Raw genomic sequence first — 15,349 nt, forward strand, 5'->3', positions numbered from 1 at the left:
AATTCAAGTATGGCTTTAATTAGATTAAGGTAAGTAAAAATTGCTGTTTACATGGTAGTTTCTTAATCAAAGTATGGTTTTAATCGGATTAAGAGTGGATTATTGTTGGAAAGTCAACTCATTCTGGCAACATAACATATAAATAATACATTTTAATATAGCTGCAAGCAGCAATGGTGGATTCCTCCTCAAGATTGCGGACCATTTCAAAATGGACATGGTAACGAAATGTATCGTACAGATACAACATTTCCACACATTTGGATCAGTGGCAGATTTGAAGTTCATTTTTGTAGTTTTCCACAAAAGATCACTGTAGAGAAAAATCCATCATGCGGACATTCTGGGTTCTTAAGAGCTCTTTGTTCTGCATGAGCAGCAACTGTTCTGCATGAGCATACCAACTTTCAGGCATTTCGGCCTGGCAGGGTTGAAATGCCATCATTTTGAGTGTGTCAACTTTGAGGCGTGGCCTGTAGCGCCCCCTATACTCTGTTTATGCCCATGCTTTCTGAGAAGTGTAAGTCTAGTCTCTAGTTTCAGTGTGTCACAGTAGAACAAAATTGACCAAAATTTACAAAACTGACCAAGCTTCATGGTTCTGGAGAAGAAGACTTACTGTTTCTGTTAGCATTAGCTGTGGCCAAATCAGCCACAGAATGTCTGCCTAACAGACAGTCAGCCCACACTGGCCAGAAAGCCATGGATACATGTGCATGGCCCCAAGCTCGCACGCATGTAAAGGGCCTGAGTAGTCAGTGAGAATTTTGGAGAGCGCTCAGACTGTGGGATCCACTGGCAGAGTGCACTAGCGTTTAACCGAGCATGCATCTTTCAGATATTCACAATAAAATCTATTTTCAGCTTACATTCACCCATTTCTCAGATTTGTTACTCAACATGGTCAAGAGTCTTCATACGAACTGGTGATTGAATCGGAGTGTCCGATTTATGACTAGCGGATGTGTAAAGCATTATTTTAGCATTAGTGATAAATTATTATTCCTTTTAATGTCATTGTTTTTGGAGATATGAGGTTGCCATCATGCACTGGGGCAGTGATGGCTTGGCGGTTGAGGCTCTGGGTTACTGATCAGAAGGTCGGAGGGTTCAAGCCCCAGCACTGCCAAGCTGCCACTGTTGGGCCCTTGAACAAGGCCCTTAACCCTCTCTGCTCCAGGGGGCGCTGTATCATGGCTGACCCTGCACTCTGACCCCAACTTCCTAACATGCACGGGTATGTGAAAAAAAGAATTTCACAGTGCTGTAATGTATATGTGATTAATAAAGACCCATTATCATTATCACATGGTAACATACTGTAGTGTCCTCTTGTGTGAGGCACAGATCAAGTCCGTAGGTTAATGATCCAGTGATTTCTGGACACTAGAAATATGTGCAATAGTTGTCAATATGTAAATAGTTCGGGCAATTTTTATTTGATTCCTTATTGCTCATCACCCTATAGAAAGACACGTATCCCACACATATGTACCACAGTTCAAGTCACTCAGACCTACGGTTCATGAGGAGATTGTTGTTTTGGACAAATTTTCAATGTACTGGAAAATCTATCATGGCGGACTTTATGGGTCCCAATGGCTTTTTTGTTCCTCATAAGAAATAAGGCATGTATACCAATTTTCAGACATTTTGGACTTATGGGGCAGAAGGAAAATAACAGAGTTTGGGCGTGGCCTGTAGCGTCACCTATGGGATCATGTGGGCCATTTGTGGTGTGGGAGTTACTCGTGGCCTGTAGTATCTTTATGCCAAATTGAAATGGTAGATGGTCTGCACTTATATAGCGCTTTTTTAACCTTAGCGGTTCCAAAGCACTTTACACTGAATCTCATTCACCCATCCGCACACACACTAGCACACACACGCACACACGCACACACACACACACCAGTGGTAGCAGAGCTGCCATGCTTTCGCTGTATGTTTCGTGTCATTATCCATCTGTACAGTGAGATGCCATCCTATCCGTTTTGCAGCATCTGACTGAATCTGAGCAGAAACTATAGCTCTGTATGATTCAGAATTCATCCTGCTACTTCCATCAGCATTCACATATTCAATAAACACAGGTGATCCAGTTCCATACAGGCCCATGCCATAACACCTCCTCCACATGTCTGACGGATCATGTGGTATGCTATGGATCATGAGCTGCTCTTTTCCTTCTCCATACTCTAACCTTCCCATCCTTCTAGTACAAGTGTCAGAGGTTTTTTTTAGCAGAGTCTAATATGGCCTTTGTCTATTTGAATGTTACCAGTGGTTTGCACCTTGAGGTAAACAGGTATCTCTGGAATGGAAAGATCTTTAAATGAAGGTGTCTCCTGATTGTAGACTTATTCAACTCAACTCAATTTATTTATATCGCACAATTAAAACCAAAAGTTGACCAAAGTGCTTCACAACCAGAAAATTACAGAACACACAACAGCACTACAAACTCAACAGAAACTGCATATATAAAGTGCGATCAATATCAGAACACACATCTCAGGATTCTCCCAATTCAAATGGCATATAATAAAAATGTGTTTTAAGCTGAGACTTCAAAATCTCCACTGATGGGTCCAAGCGAATATAAAGCGTGAGATCATTCCATAATTTAGGAGCAAGTACAGAGAATGCTCGATCGCCCTTCGACACAGACTTAGGACTTAGACTTAGGTCTTAGAATTTTTTTGTAGGTCTGTTTTGTTATTTCAGCCCAATGATGGCCTCCTTCGCTCGCATCGACACCTCTTTGGACCGCATATTGAGTTCCCATGAACAGCTCCCATGATCAAGTGCAAATTCAATGTAGCGAACTCCAGACCTTTTACCTCCTTAATCTGCCATGAAATAATGAGGAAACAGGCGATGAAACTGCTTATAAGTCAACTGTCCAATTACTTTTGAACCTGTGAAAACGGAGGGAAAATGGCTGTAATTCCTAAATGATGAATGCAATATCTGTTAAACCCATTGAATTAAAGCTGAACGTCTTCAAACACTTTAATTCACACACCGATTGCCTCATTTTCAGCACACTGTGCTCCACTGTGGTGGTGTACAGACGCAAACTGATGAAAACTATGTCCCTGTCCAAATACTTATGGACCTGAATGTACAAATCGAATACATTTTGTAGACTTTGGTGTGTGTTACTGGTACTACACTTTGCTCAAATTTCCAGTCCATTAAAATAAGATCTTATAACGCTTGAGAAGGTTGACCGAAAACTCATCCAGAAATGTAAATAAAGGAGATACCCACACGTTTAAGTTTCCAAAGTGAACATGCCTGAAAACATCACAACGTTCTACACTGTCAACCAGAACAGTTTTGCTATAAACACATGAGACATACCACTTCTAATAACAGCTTTAAATAACTGTGTAAGTACAAATCACGCACAAACTGCTCACATTAAAGCATTAAAAAGACATATTTAATGGTAAATTTTCACAAACCGGTGAAGTATGGGAAGTAGTTGGTTTCCTGTCACTTTAAGCAGACCATGAAAGCTGCATCTTACAACATGCAACCCCTCGCTGTAACAACCGTCAGCTTGTGCAACACACACACACACACACACACACACACACACACACACGTTTCAGTAACTCATTTAATCACATTAAAAGGAACTAAAGTCTCACGTTAATCAATTACAGCTCTCTTCAAGGATCAACAGTTTTCACCGGACTTATTCAATTCAAACACTGGCTTGTAGAAGAGGAAGAGACTGCAGATAATAAATCAACAAATCAGCATTTTCTTACACCAAACACTACAGCTTCAAAACATAAAACAACGTAAACCTGAGACGGTTAAACACAAACACCTATCATTAGTCTTTGTATATTCTATAAACCTGAAAAAAAATTATTTACTGCTATTATTCTTATTTTTCTATTCCCATTATATATATTTTAGACATTTTTCAATTCTATCCCTATTAATGTGTATTCTTTCTTATCTGCTGTGTTTAACTGAGCTTCTGTAACGAGGGAATTTCGCCAGTGTGGGTTCAATAAAGTTTATCTTATAAACAAGGGTGGCTCAGGGCAAAAGGGCTAGGGGTCAGGGGATTAGGGTTAAGTGTTTAGGATTAGGGGTTAGGGATGAGGGTTGGGGTTAAGTGTTTAGGATTAGGGGTTTGGGATGAGGGTTGGGGTTAAGCGTTTAGGATTAGGGGTTTGGGATGAGGGTTGGGGTTAAGCGTTTAGGATTAGGGGTTTGGGATGAGGGTTGGGGTTAAGCGTTTAGGATTAGGGGTTTGGGATGAGGGTTGGGGTTAAGTGTTTAGGATTAGGGGTTTGGGATGAGGGTTGGGGTTAAGTGTTTAGGATTAGGGGTTTGGGATGAGGGTTGGGGTTAAGTGTTTAGGGGTTTGGGATGAGGTTAGGGTGAAGTGTTTAGGATTAGGGGTTTGGGATGAGGGTTGGGGTTAAGTGTTTAGGATTAGGGGTTTGGGATGAGGGTTGGGGTTAAGTGTTTAGGATTAGGGGTTTGGGATGAGGGTTGGGGTTAAGTGTTTAGGATTAGGGGTTTGGGATGAGGGTTGGGGTTAAGTGTTTAGGATTAGGGGTTTGGGATGAGGGTTGGGGTTAAGTGTTTAGGATTAGGGGTTTGGGATGAGGGTTAGGGTTAAGTGTTTAGGGGTTTGGGATGAGGGTTAGGGTTAAGCGTTTAGGATTAGGGGTTTGGGATGAGGGTTGGGGTTAAGTGTTTAGGATTAGGGGTTTGGGATGAGGGTTGGGGTTAAGTGTTTAGGGGTTTGGGATGAGGGTTGGGGTTAAGCGTTTAGGATTAGGGGTTTGGGATGAGGGTTGGGGTTAAGTGTTTAGGATTAGGGGTTTGGGATGAGGGTTGGGGTTAAGTGTTTAGGGGTTTGGGATGAGGGTTGGGGTTAAGTGTTTAGGATTAGGGGTTTGGGATGAGGGTTGGGGTTAAGTGTTTAGGATTAGGGGTTTGGGATGAGGGTTGGGGTTAAGTGTTTAGGATTAGGGGTTTGGGATGAGGGTTGGGGTTAAGTGTTTAGGATTAGGGGTTTGGGATGAGGGTTGGGGTTAAGTGTTTAGGATTAGGGGTTTGGGATGAGGGTTGGGGTTAAGTGTTTAGGATTAGGGGTTTGGGATGAGGGTTGGGGTTAAGTGTTTAGGATTAGGGGTTTGGGATGAGGGTTAGGGTTAAGTGTTTAGGGGTTTGGGATGAGGGTTAGGGTTAAGCGTTTAGGATTAGGGGTTTGGGATGAGGGTTGGGGTTAAGTGTTTAGGATTAGGGGTTTGGGATGAGGGTTGGGGTTAAGTGTTTAGGGGTTTGGGATGAGGGTTGGGGTTAAGCGTTTAGGATTAGGGGTTTGGGATGAGGGTTGGGGTTAAGTGTTTAGGATTAGGGGTTTGGGATGAGGGTTGGGGTTAAGTGTTTAGGATTAGGGGTTTGGGATGAGGGTTGGGGTTAAGTGTTTAGGGGTTTGGGATGAGGGTTGGGGTGAAGTGTTTAGGATTAGGGGTTTGGGATGAGGGTTGGGGTTAAGTGTTTAGGATTAGGGGTTTGGGATGAGGGTTGGGGTTAAGTGTTTAGGATTAGGGGTTTGGGATGAGGGTTGGGGTTAAGTGTTTAGGGGTTTGGGATGAGGGTTGGGGTTAAGTGTTTAGGATTAGGGGTTTGGGATGAGGGTTGGGGTTAAGTGTTTAGGATTAGGGGTTTGGGATGAGGGTTGGGGTTAAGTGTTTAGGATTAGGGGTTTGGGATGAGGGTTGGGGTTAAGCGTTTAGGATTAGGGGTTTGGGATGAGGGTTGGGGTTAAGTGTTTAGGATTAGGGGTTTGGGATGAGGGTTGGGGATAAGTGTTTAGGATTAGGGGTTTGGGATGAGGGTTGGGGTTAAGTGTTTAGGATTAGGGGTTTGGGATGAGGGTTGGGGTTAAGTGTTTAGGGGTTTGGGATGAGGGTTGGGGTTAAGTGTTTAGGATTAGGGGTTTGGGATGAGGGTTGGGGTTAAGTGTTTAGGATTAGGGGTTTGGGATGAGGGTTGGGGTTAAGTGTTTAGGGGTTTGGGATGAGGGTTGGGGTTAAGTGTTTAGGATTAGGGGTTTGGGATGAGGTTGGGGTTAAGTGTTTAGGATTAGGGGTTTGGGATGAGGGTTGGGGTTAAGTGTTTAGGATTAGGGGTATGGGATGAGGGTTGGGGTTAAGTGTTTAGGATTAGGGGTTTGGGATGAGGTTAGGGTGAAGTGTTTAGGATTAGGGGTTTGGGATGAGGGTTGGGGTTAAGTGTTTAGGATTAGGGGTTTGGGATGAGGGTTGGGGTTAAGTGTTTAGGGGTTTGGGATGAGGGTTGGGGTTAAGTGTTTAGGATTAGGGGTTTGGGATGAGGGTTGGGGTTAAGTGTTTAGGATTAGGGGTTTGGGATGAGGGTTGGGGTTAAGTGTTTAGGATTAGGGGTTTGGGATGAGGGTTGGGGTTAAGTGTTTAGGATTAGGGGTTTGGGATGAGGTTGGGGTTAAGTGTTTAGGATTAGGGGTTTGGGATGAGGGTTGGGGTAAGCGTTTAGGATTAGGGGTTTGGGATGAGGGTTGGGGTTAAGTGTTTAGGATTAGGGGTTTGGGATGAGGGTTGGGGTTAAGTGTTTAGGATTAGGGGTTTGGGATGAGGTTAGGGGTAAGCGTTTAGGATTAGGGGTTTGGGATGAGGTTAGGGGTTTAGGGTTAAGGAATCACAGCATGAACTCATATAGGCTTGAAACTTGAAAAAAAAGAATAAATAATAAAGTACAAATCATTATGCAGTTCCTGAAGTATTTCTCTGTGTGTGTGTGTGTGTGTGTGTGTGTGTGTGTGTGTGTGTGTTGGGGGGGCGGGGGGTATAAGCCTTAATATTATTTACATTTATATAATTTAATAAACACCTTATGACAGTCACTATTATTATTATTATTATTATTATTATTATTATTATTATTATTATTTTTATTATTATTGGTGGTGGTGTCATTAATGGTATTATTTATTTATTAGTTTGTTTGCTTATTTATTATCAATGAGACCTCAGGATGTACGTATTGGTCAACAATTATAATTTACTGCCCATCATCAAACGTTTTATTTCTGTTTATAATCCTTCAGTAAATAATACTACACCATACCAACCTAACACCACCCTAACACACCACCCTAACTAACACAACACCCTAACACACCACACTAACTAACACACCACACTAACTAACACACCACACTAACTAACACAACACCCTAACACACCACCCTAACTAACACACCACCCTAACTAACACAACACCCTAACACACCACCCTAACACACCACCCTAACTAACACAACACACTAACACAACACACTAACACACCACCCTAACTAACACAACACACTAACACACCACACTAACACAACACACTAACACACCACCCTAACTAACACAACACACTAACACAACACACTAACACACCACACTAACACAACACCCTAACTAACACACCACACTAACACACCACACTAACACAACACACTAACACAACACACTAACACACCACCCTAACTAACACACCACACTAACACACCACACTAACACAACACACTAACACACCACCCTAACTAACACAACACACTAACACACCACACTAACTAACACACCACCCTAACTAACACACCACCCTAACTAACACAACACACTAACACAACACACTAACACAACACACTAACACAACACACTAACTAACACACCACCCTAACTAACACAACACACTAACACACCAACACACCACCCTAACTAACACACCACACTAACACACCACACTAACACAACACACTAACACAACACACTAACTAACACACCACCCTAACTAACACACCACCCTAACTAACACACCACCCTAACACAACACACTAACAAACACACCACACTAACACACCACACTAACACAACACCCTAACACACCACCCTAACACATCACACTAACACACCACACTAACTAACACAACACACTAACACACCACCCTAACTAACACATCACACTAACACAACACACTAACAAACACACCACACTAATACACCACCCTAACTAACACAACACACTAACACAACACCCTAACTAACACACCACACTAACACAACACCCTAACTAACACACCACACTAACACAACACCCTAACTAACACATCACACTAACACAACACACTAACACACCACCCTAACTAACACAACACACTAACACACCACCCTAGCTAACACACCACACTAACACAACACCCTAACTAACACATCACACTAACACAACACACTAACTAACACATCACACTAACACACCACCCTAACTAACACATCACACTAACACACCACCCTAACTAACACACCACCCTAACACAACACCCTAACTAACACACCACCCTAATTAACACAACACACTAACACAACACCCTAACTAACACATCACACTAACACAACACCCTAACTAACACACCACCCTAACACACCACCCTAACTAACACACCACACTAACACACCACCCTAACTAACACACCACACTAACACAACACCCTAACTAACACACCACACTAACACACCACCCTAACTAACACATCACACTAACACACCACCCTAACTAACACACCACCCTAACTAACACACCACACTAACACAACACCCTAACTAACACACCACACTAACACACCACACTAACACACCACCCTAACTAACACATCACACTAACACAACACCCTAACTAACACACCACCCTAACTAACACACCACACTAACACACCACCCTAACTAACACAACACACTAACACACCACACTAACAAACACACCACCCTAACAAACACACCACACTAACACCACACACCACACTAACACCACACACCACACTAATACAACACACCACACTAACACAACACATCACACTAACACAACACACCACACTAACACAACACACCACACTAATACAACACACCACACTAATACAACACACCACACTAACACAACACATCACACTAACTAACACACCACACTAACACAACACATCACACTAACACAACACACCACACTAACACAACACACCACACTAATACAACACACCACACTAACACACCACACTAACAAACACAACACACTAACACACCACACTAACAAACACACCACCCTAACAAACACACCACACTAACACCACACACCACACTAACACCACACACCACACTAATACAACACACCACACTAACACAACACATCACACTAACTAACACACCACACTAACACAACACCCTAACTAACACACCACACTAACACACCACCCTAACTAACACATCACACTAACACAACACACTAACACACCACCCTAACTAACACAACACACTAACACACCACCCTAACTAACACATCACACTAACACAACACACTAACACACCACCCTAACTAACACAACACACTAACACACCACCCTAGCTAACACACCACACTAACACAACACCCTAACTAACACATCACACTAACACAACACACTAACACACCACCCTAACTAACACATCACACTAACACACCACCCTAACTAACACACCACCCTAACACAACACCCTAACTAACACACCACCCTAATTAACACAACACACTAACACAACACCCTAACTAACACATCACACTAACACACCACACTAACAAACACAACACACTAACACACCACACTAACAAACACACCACCCTAACAAACACACCACACTAACACCACACACCACACTAATACACCACCCTAACACACCACCCTAACACACCACACTAACTAACACATCACACTAACACACCACACTAACAAACACAACACACTAACACACCACACTAACAAACACACCACCCTAACAAACACACCACACTAACACCACACACCACACTAACACCACACACCACACTAATACAACACACCACACTAACACAACACATCACACTAACACAACACACCACACTAACACAACACACCACACTAATACAACACACCACACTAATACAACACACCACACTAACACAACACATCACACTAACTAACACACCACACTAACACAACACATCACACTAACACAACACACCACACTAACACAACACACCACACTAATACAACACACCACACTAACACACCACACTAACAAACACAACACACTAACACACCACACTAACAAACACACCACCCTAACAAACACACCACACTAACACCACACACCACACTAACACCACACACCACACTAATACAACACACCACACTAACACAACACACCACACTAACACAACACATCACACTAACACAACACCCTAACACACCACACTAACAAACACACCACCCTAACAAACACACCACACTAACACAACACACCACACTAACACAACACACCACACTAACACAACACACCACACTAACACAACACCCTAACACACCACCCTAACAAACACACCACACTAACACAACACACCACACTAATACAACACACCACACTAACAAACACACCACACTAACACAACACACCACACTACCACAACACACCACACTAACACCACACCACACTACCACAACACACCACACTACCACAACACACCACACTAACACAACACACCACACTAACAAACACACCACACTACCACAACACACCACACTAACACAACACACCACACTAACAAACACACCACACTACCACAACACACCACACTAACACAACACACCACACTAACACAACACACCACACTAACAAACACACCACACTACCACAACACACCACACTAACAAACACACCACACTAACACAACACACCACACTAACAAACACACCACACTAATACAACACACCACCCTAACACAACACACCACACTAATACAACACACCACACTACCACAACACACCACACTAACAAACACACCACACTAACACAACACACCACACTAACAAACACACCACACTAACACAACACACCACCCTAACACAACACACCACACTAATACAACACACCACACTACCACAACACACCACACTAACAAACACACCACACTAACACAACACACCACACTAACAAACACACCACACTAATACAACACACCACCCTAACACAACACACCACACTAATACAACACACCACACTACCACAACACACCACACTAACACCACACTAACAAACAAACCACACTAACACAATACAGCACACTAACAAACACACCACACTACCACAACACACCACACTACCACAACACACCACACTACCACAACACACCACACTAACACAACACACCACAGTAACACAACACACCACACTAACACAACACACCACACTAACACAACACACCACACTAACAAACACACCACACTACCACAACACACCACACTAACACAACACACCACACTAACACAACACACCACACTAACACAACACACCACACTAACACAACACACCACACTAACAAACACACCACACTACCACAACACACCACACTAACAAACACACCACACTAACACAACACACCACCCTAACACAACACACCACACTAATACAACACACCACACTACCACAACACACCACACTAACACCACACTAACAAACAAACCACACTAACACAATACAGCACACTAACAAACACACCACACTACCACAACACACCACACTAACACAACACACCACACTAACACAACATACCACACTACCACAACACACCACACTAACACAACACACCACACTAACAAACACACCACACTAACAAACACACCACACTAACAAACACACCACACTACCACAACACATCACACTAACACAACACACCACACTACCACAACACACCACACTAACAAACACACCACACTACCACAACACACCACACTAACACAACACACCACACTAACACAACACACCACACTACCACAACACACCACACTAACAAACACACCACACTACCACAACACACCACACTAACACAACACACCACACTAACACAACACATCACACTAACACAACACACCACACTAACACAACACACCACACTACCACAACACACCACACTACCACAACACACCACACTAACACAACACATCACACTAACACAACACACCACACTACCACAACACACTACACTAACAAACACACCACACTACCACAACACACCACACTACCACAACACACTACACTAACAAACACACCACACTACCACAACACACTACACTAGCTAACACACCACACTACCACAACACACCACACTAACACAACACACCACACTAACAAACACACCACACTACCACAACACACCACACTAACAAACACACCACACTAACACAACACACCACACTAACAAACACACCACACTACCACAACACACCACACTAACACAACACACCACACTAACACAACACACCACACTAACACAACACACCACACTACCACAACACACCACACTAACAAACACACCACACTAACACAACACACCACACTAACAAACACACCACACTAATACAACACACCACCCTAACACAACACACCACACTAATACAACACACCACACTAACAAACACACCACACTACCACAACACACCACACTAACAAACACACCACACTAACACAACACACCACACTAACAAACACACCACACTAATACAACACACCACCCTAACACAACACACCACACTAATACAACACACCACACTACCACAACACACCACACTAACACAACACACCACACTAACAAACACACCACACTACCACAACACACCACACTAACACAACACACCACACTAACACAACACATCACACTAACACAACACACCACACTAACACAACACACCACACTAACAAACACACCACACTACCACAACACACCACACTAACAAACACACCACACTAACACAACACACCACCCTAACACAACACACCACACTAATACAACACACCACACTACCACAACACACCACACTAACACCACACTAACAAACAAACCACACTAACACAATACAGCACACTAACAAACACACCACACTACCACAACACACCACACTAACAAACACACCACACTACCACAACACACCACACTAACACAACACACCACACTAACACAACATACCACACTACCACAACACACCACACTAACACAACACACCACACTAACAAACACACCACACTAACAAACACACCACACTACCACAACACATCACACTAACACAACACACCACACTACCACAACACACCACACTAACAAACACACCACACTACCACAACACACCACACTAACACAACACACCACACTAACACAACACACCACACTAACACAACACACCACACTACCACAACACACCACACTAACACAACACACCACACTAACACAACACACCACACTAACAAACACACCACACTACCACAACACATCACACTAACAAACACACCACACTACCACAACACACCACACTAACAAACACACCACACTACCACAACACACCACACTAACACAACACACCACACTAACACAACACATCACACTAACACAACACACCACACTACCACAACACACCACACTACCACAACACACCACACTACCACAACACACCACACTAACACAACACATCACACTAACACAACACACCACACTACCACAACACACTACACTAACAAACACACCACACTACCACAACACACCACACTACCACAACACACTACACTAACAAACACACCACACTACCACAACACACTACACTAGCTAACACACCACCCTAATCAGGACAGTCAACTTTAACACAGGATGGTAGAGATGCTGTACATTTTCACACGTCAGAACAGCGTGTCTGCAACCTCCCCCACACTCCCCCACACTCCCCCACACTCCCCCACACTCCCCCACACCGCTCATCCAAACACACCTTTAACATCAAATGATCAACATTTACTGACTGAAGGACATACAGGAAGAAACACAGACTAAAAACCTGACTCTCTTTGTGTGTGTGTGTGTGTGTGTGTGTGTGTGTGTGTGTGTGTGTGTGTGTGTGCGCGTCTATGTGTGTGTGATGTATGTGTGTGTGACTCTGTGTGTGTGTGTATGTGTGTGTGTGTCTGTGTGTGCGTGTATGTATGTATGTGTGTGTCACTCTGTGTGTGTGTGTGTGTCTGTGTGTGCGTGTATGTATGTATGTGTGTGTCACTCTATGTGTGTGTGTGTGTGTATGTATATGTGTGTGACTCTGTGTGTGTGTGTGATGAACAGATCAGCATCAGAGATAATCACTTTGTCTATGACCTAGTCTCGCTTTTTTTGGCTCACAATCCTATTATTTTTAATTCTATATTATTTTAACTTATTATTATAACTTCCTTGATCATGTCACAACTTTTAGTAAAAAGGAAACACACAAACACACACATCTTTTCTCAACACACACTGGGCCTCATTTACGGTGTTGGATATAGACTCATCTTTATTGAGAAATGTTCCTCAGGAGCGATTCAACGTGACATGGTGTTCATGAAAATCCAGTCCGTGGGGAAATGGTTCATATCCTACGCTTCACCCCCGAGTGTGTGTACACTGGTGTATAAATAAACTCACTCTAATCTATTCAAAGCGTATAACTGAGGATGATTTTTATACGGCTTACAACCTCACGTTTAAATCACTTATTTATTTAATAAATGATGCGTATTAATCCTAAATAACAACATTCTTCACATCAGCAGTCAGAGTCAGGTCCGTGCTTCAGCTAGAAGCTGCCACAAAATCTAAAGATATAAAGCCACAAACCTGTGGGTTGTCTGACGTAAACACACACACACACACATTTTCTGAACACACACACAGGTGCACACACACACACACACACACACACGAGTTCTCTCCAGTGCTCTAACTGTTAAAGTGAGGGTTAGAAATCATGCGTTGTAGTTCACGTCTGGATTCAAACAAGGAAAAGTAACTGTACACAACACGCCACACTCAGACACACACACGTTACAGCTACGTTAACACATTTACGTTTTAGTCCGTCCCTCCGGGATTCCATCATTTTCTCGGTCGTAGAAGTTAACGCAAAATCAAGCAAACTCTGCATTATTCTGAGGAGCATGTCATTTTTCTAAATTCGCCAGGGATTTTCTGCACATTTGGGCCAAGATGCGTCATGTGACGTCATCGCAACTCACGTTCATCTGAAGCCCTCTTCGATTCACGTGCGTCGAACGGGTGTACAGCCAAAAGCGCTCATTTACCAACACACATCACTGTGAAAGACTGCGCACAACTATTTCTGCAATTCAAGTGCTTTTCCACAAAAAATAAGCAAGGTGCACTGCAAAATCTGAAAAAAGCCGCAGCAAAATCAAACATTTTTGGT

General features: G+C 43.1%; 1 protein-coding gene across 6 annotated transcripts in view; it reads right to left on the minus strand.

Annotated features, from left to right (window-relative positions):
• Nucleotides 1–15,349, minus strand: part of LOC108261211 (arf-GAP with Rho-GAP domain, ANK repeat and PH domain-containing protein 1) — a 118,333-nt gene that overhangs the window by 100,756 nt on the left and 2,228 nt on the right. Inside the window, exon 1 of one of the 6 annotated variants that reach the window (XM_053679190.1) lies at nt 3,474–3,579. The exons of the other annotated variants lie outside the window; for them this stretch is intronic. The gene's annotated coding sequence lies outside the window, so the exon portion shown is untranslated. Of the gene's footprint in view, nt 1–3,473; nt 3,580–15,349 lie in introns of those variants that run through there. 6 annotated transcript variants of the gene reach the window in all.

The sequence above is a fragment of the Ictalurus punctatus genome, unplaced genomic scaffold (genome assembly GCF_001660625.3).
Source record: "Ictalurus punctatus breed USDA103 unplaced genomic scaffold, Coco_2.0 Super-Scaffold_100071, whole genome shotgun sequence".
Taxonomy (NCBI): domain Eukaryota; kingdom Metazoa; phylum Chordata; class Actinopteri; order Siluriformes; family Ictaluridae; genus Ictalurus; species Ictalurus punctatus.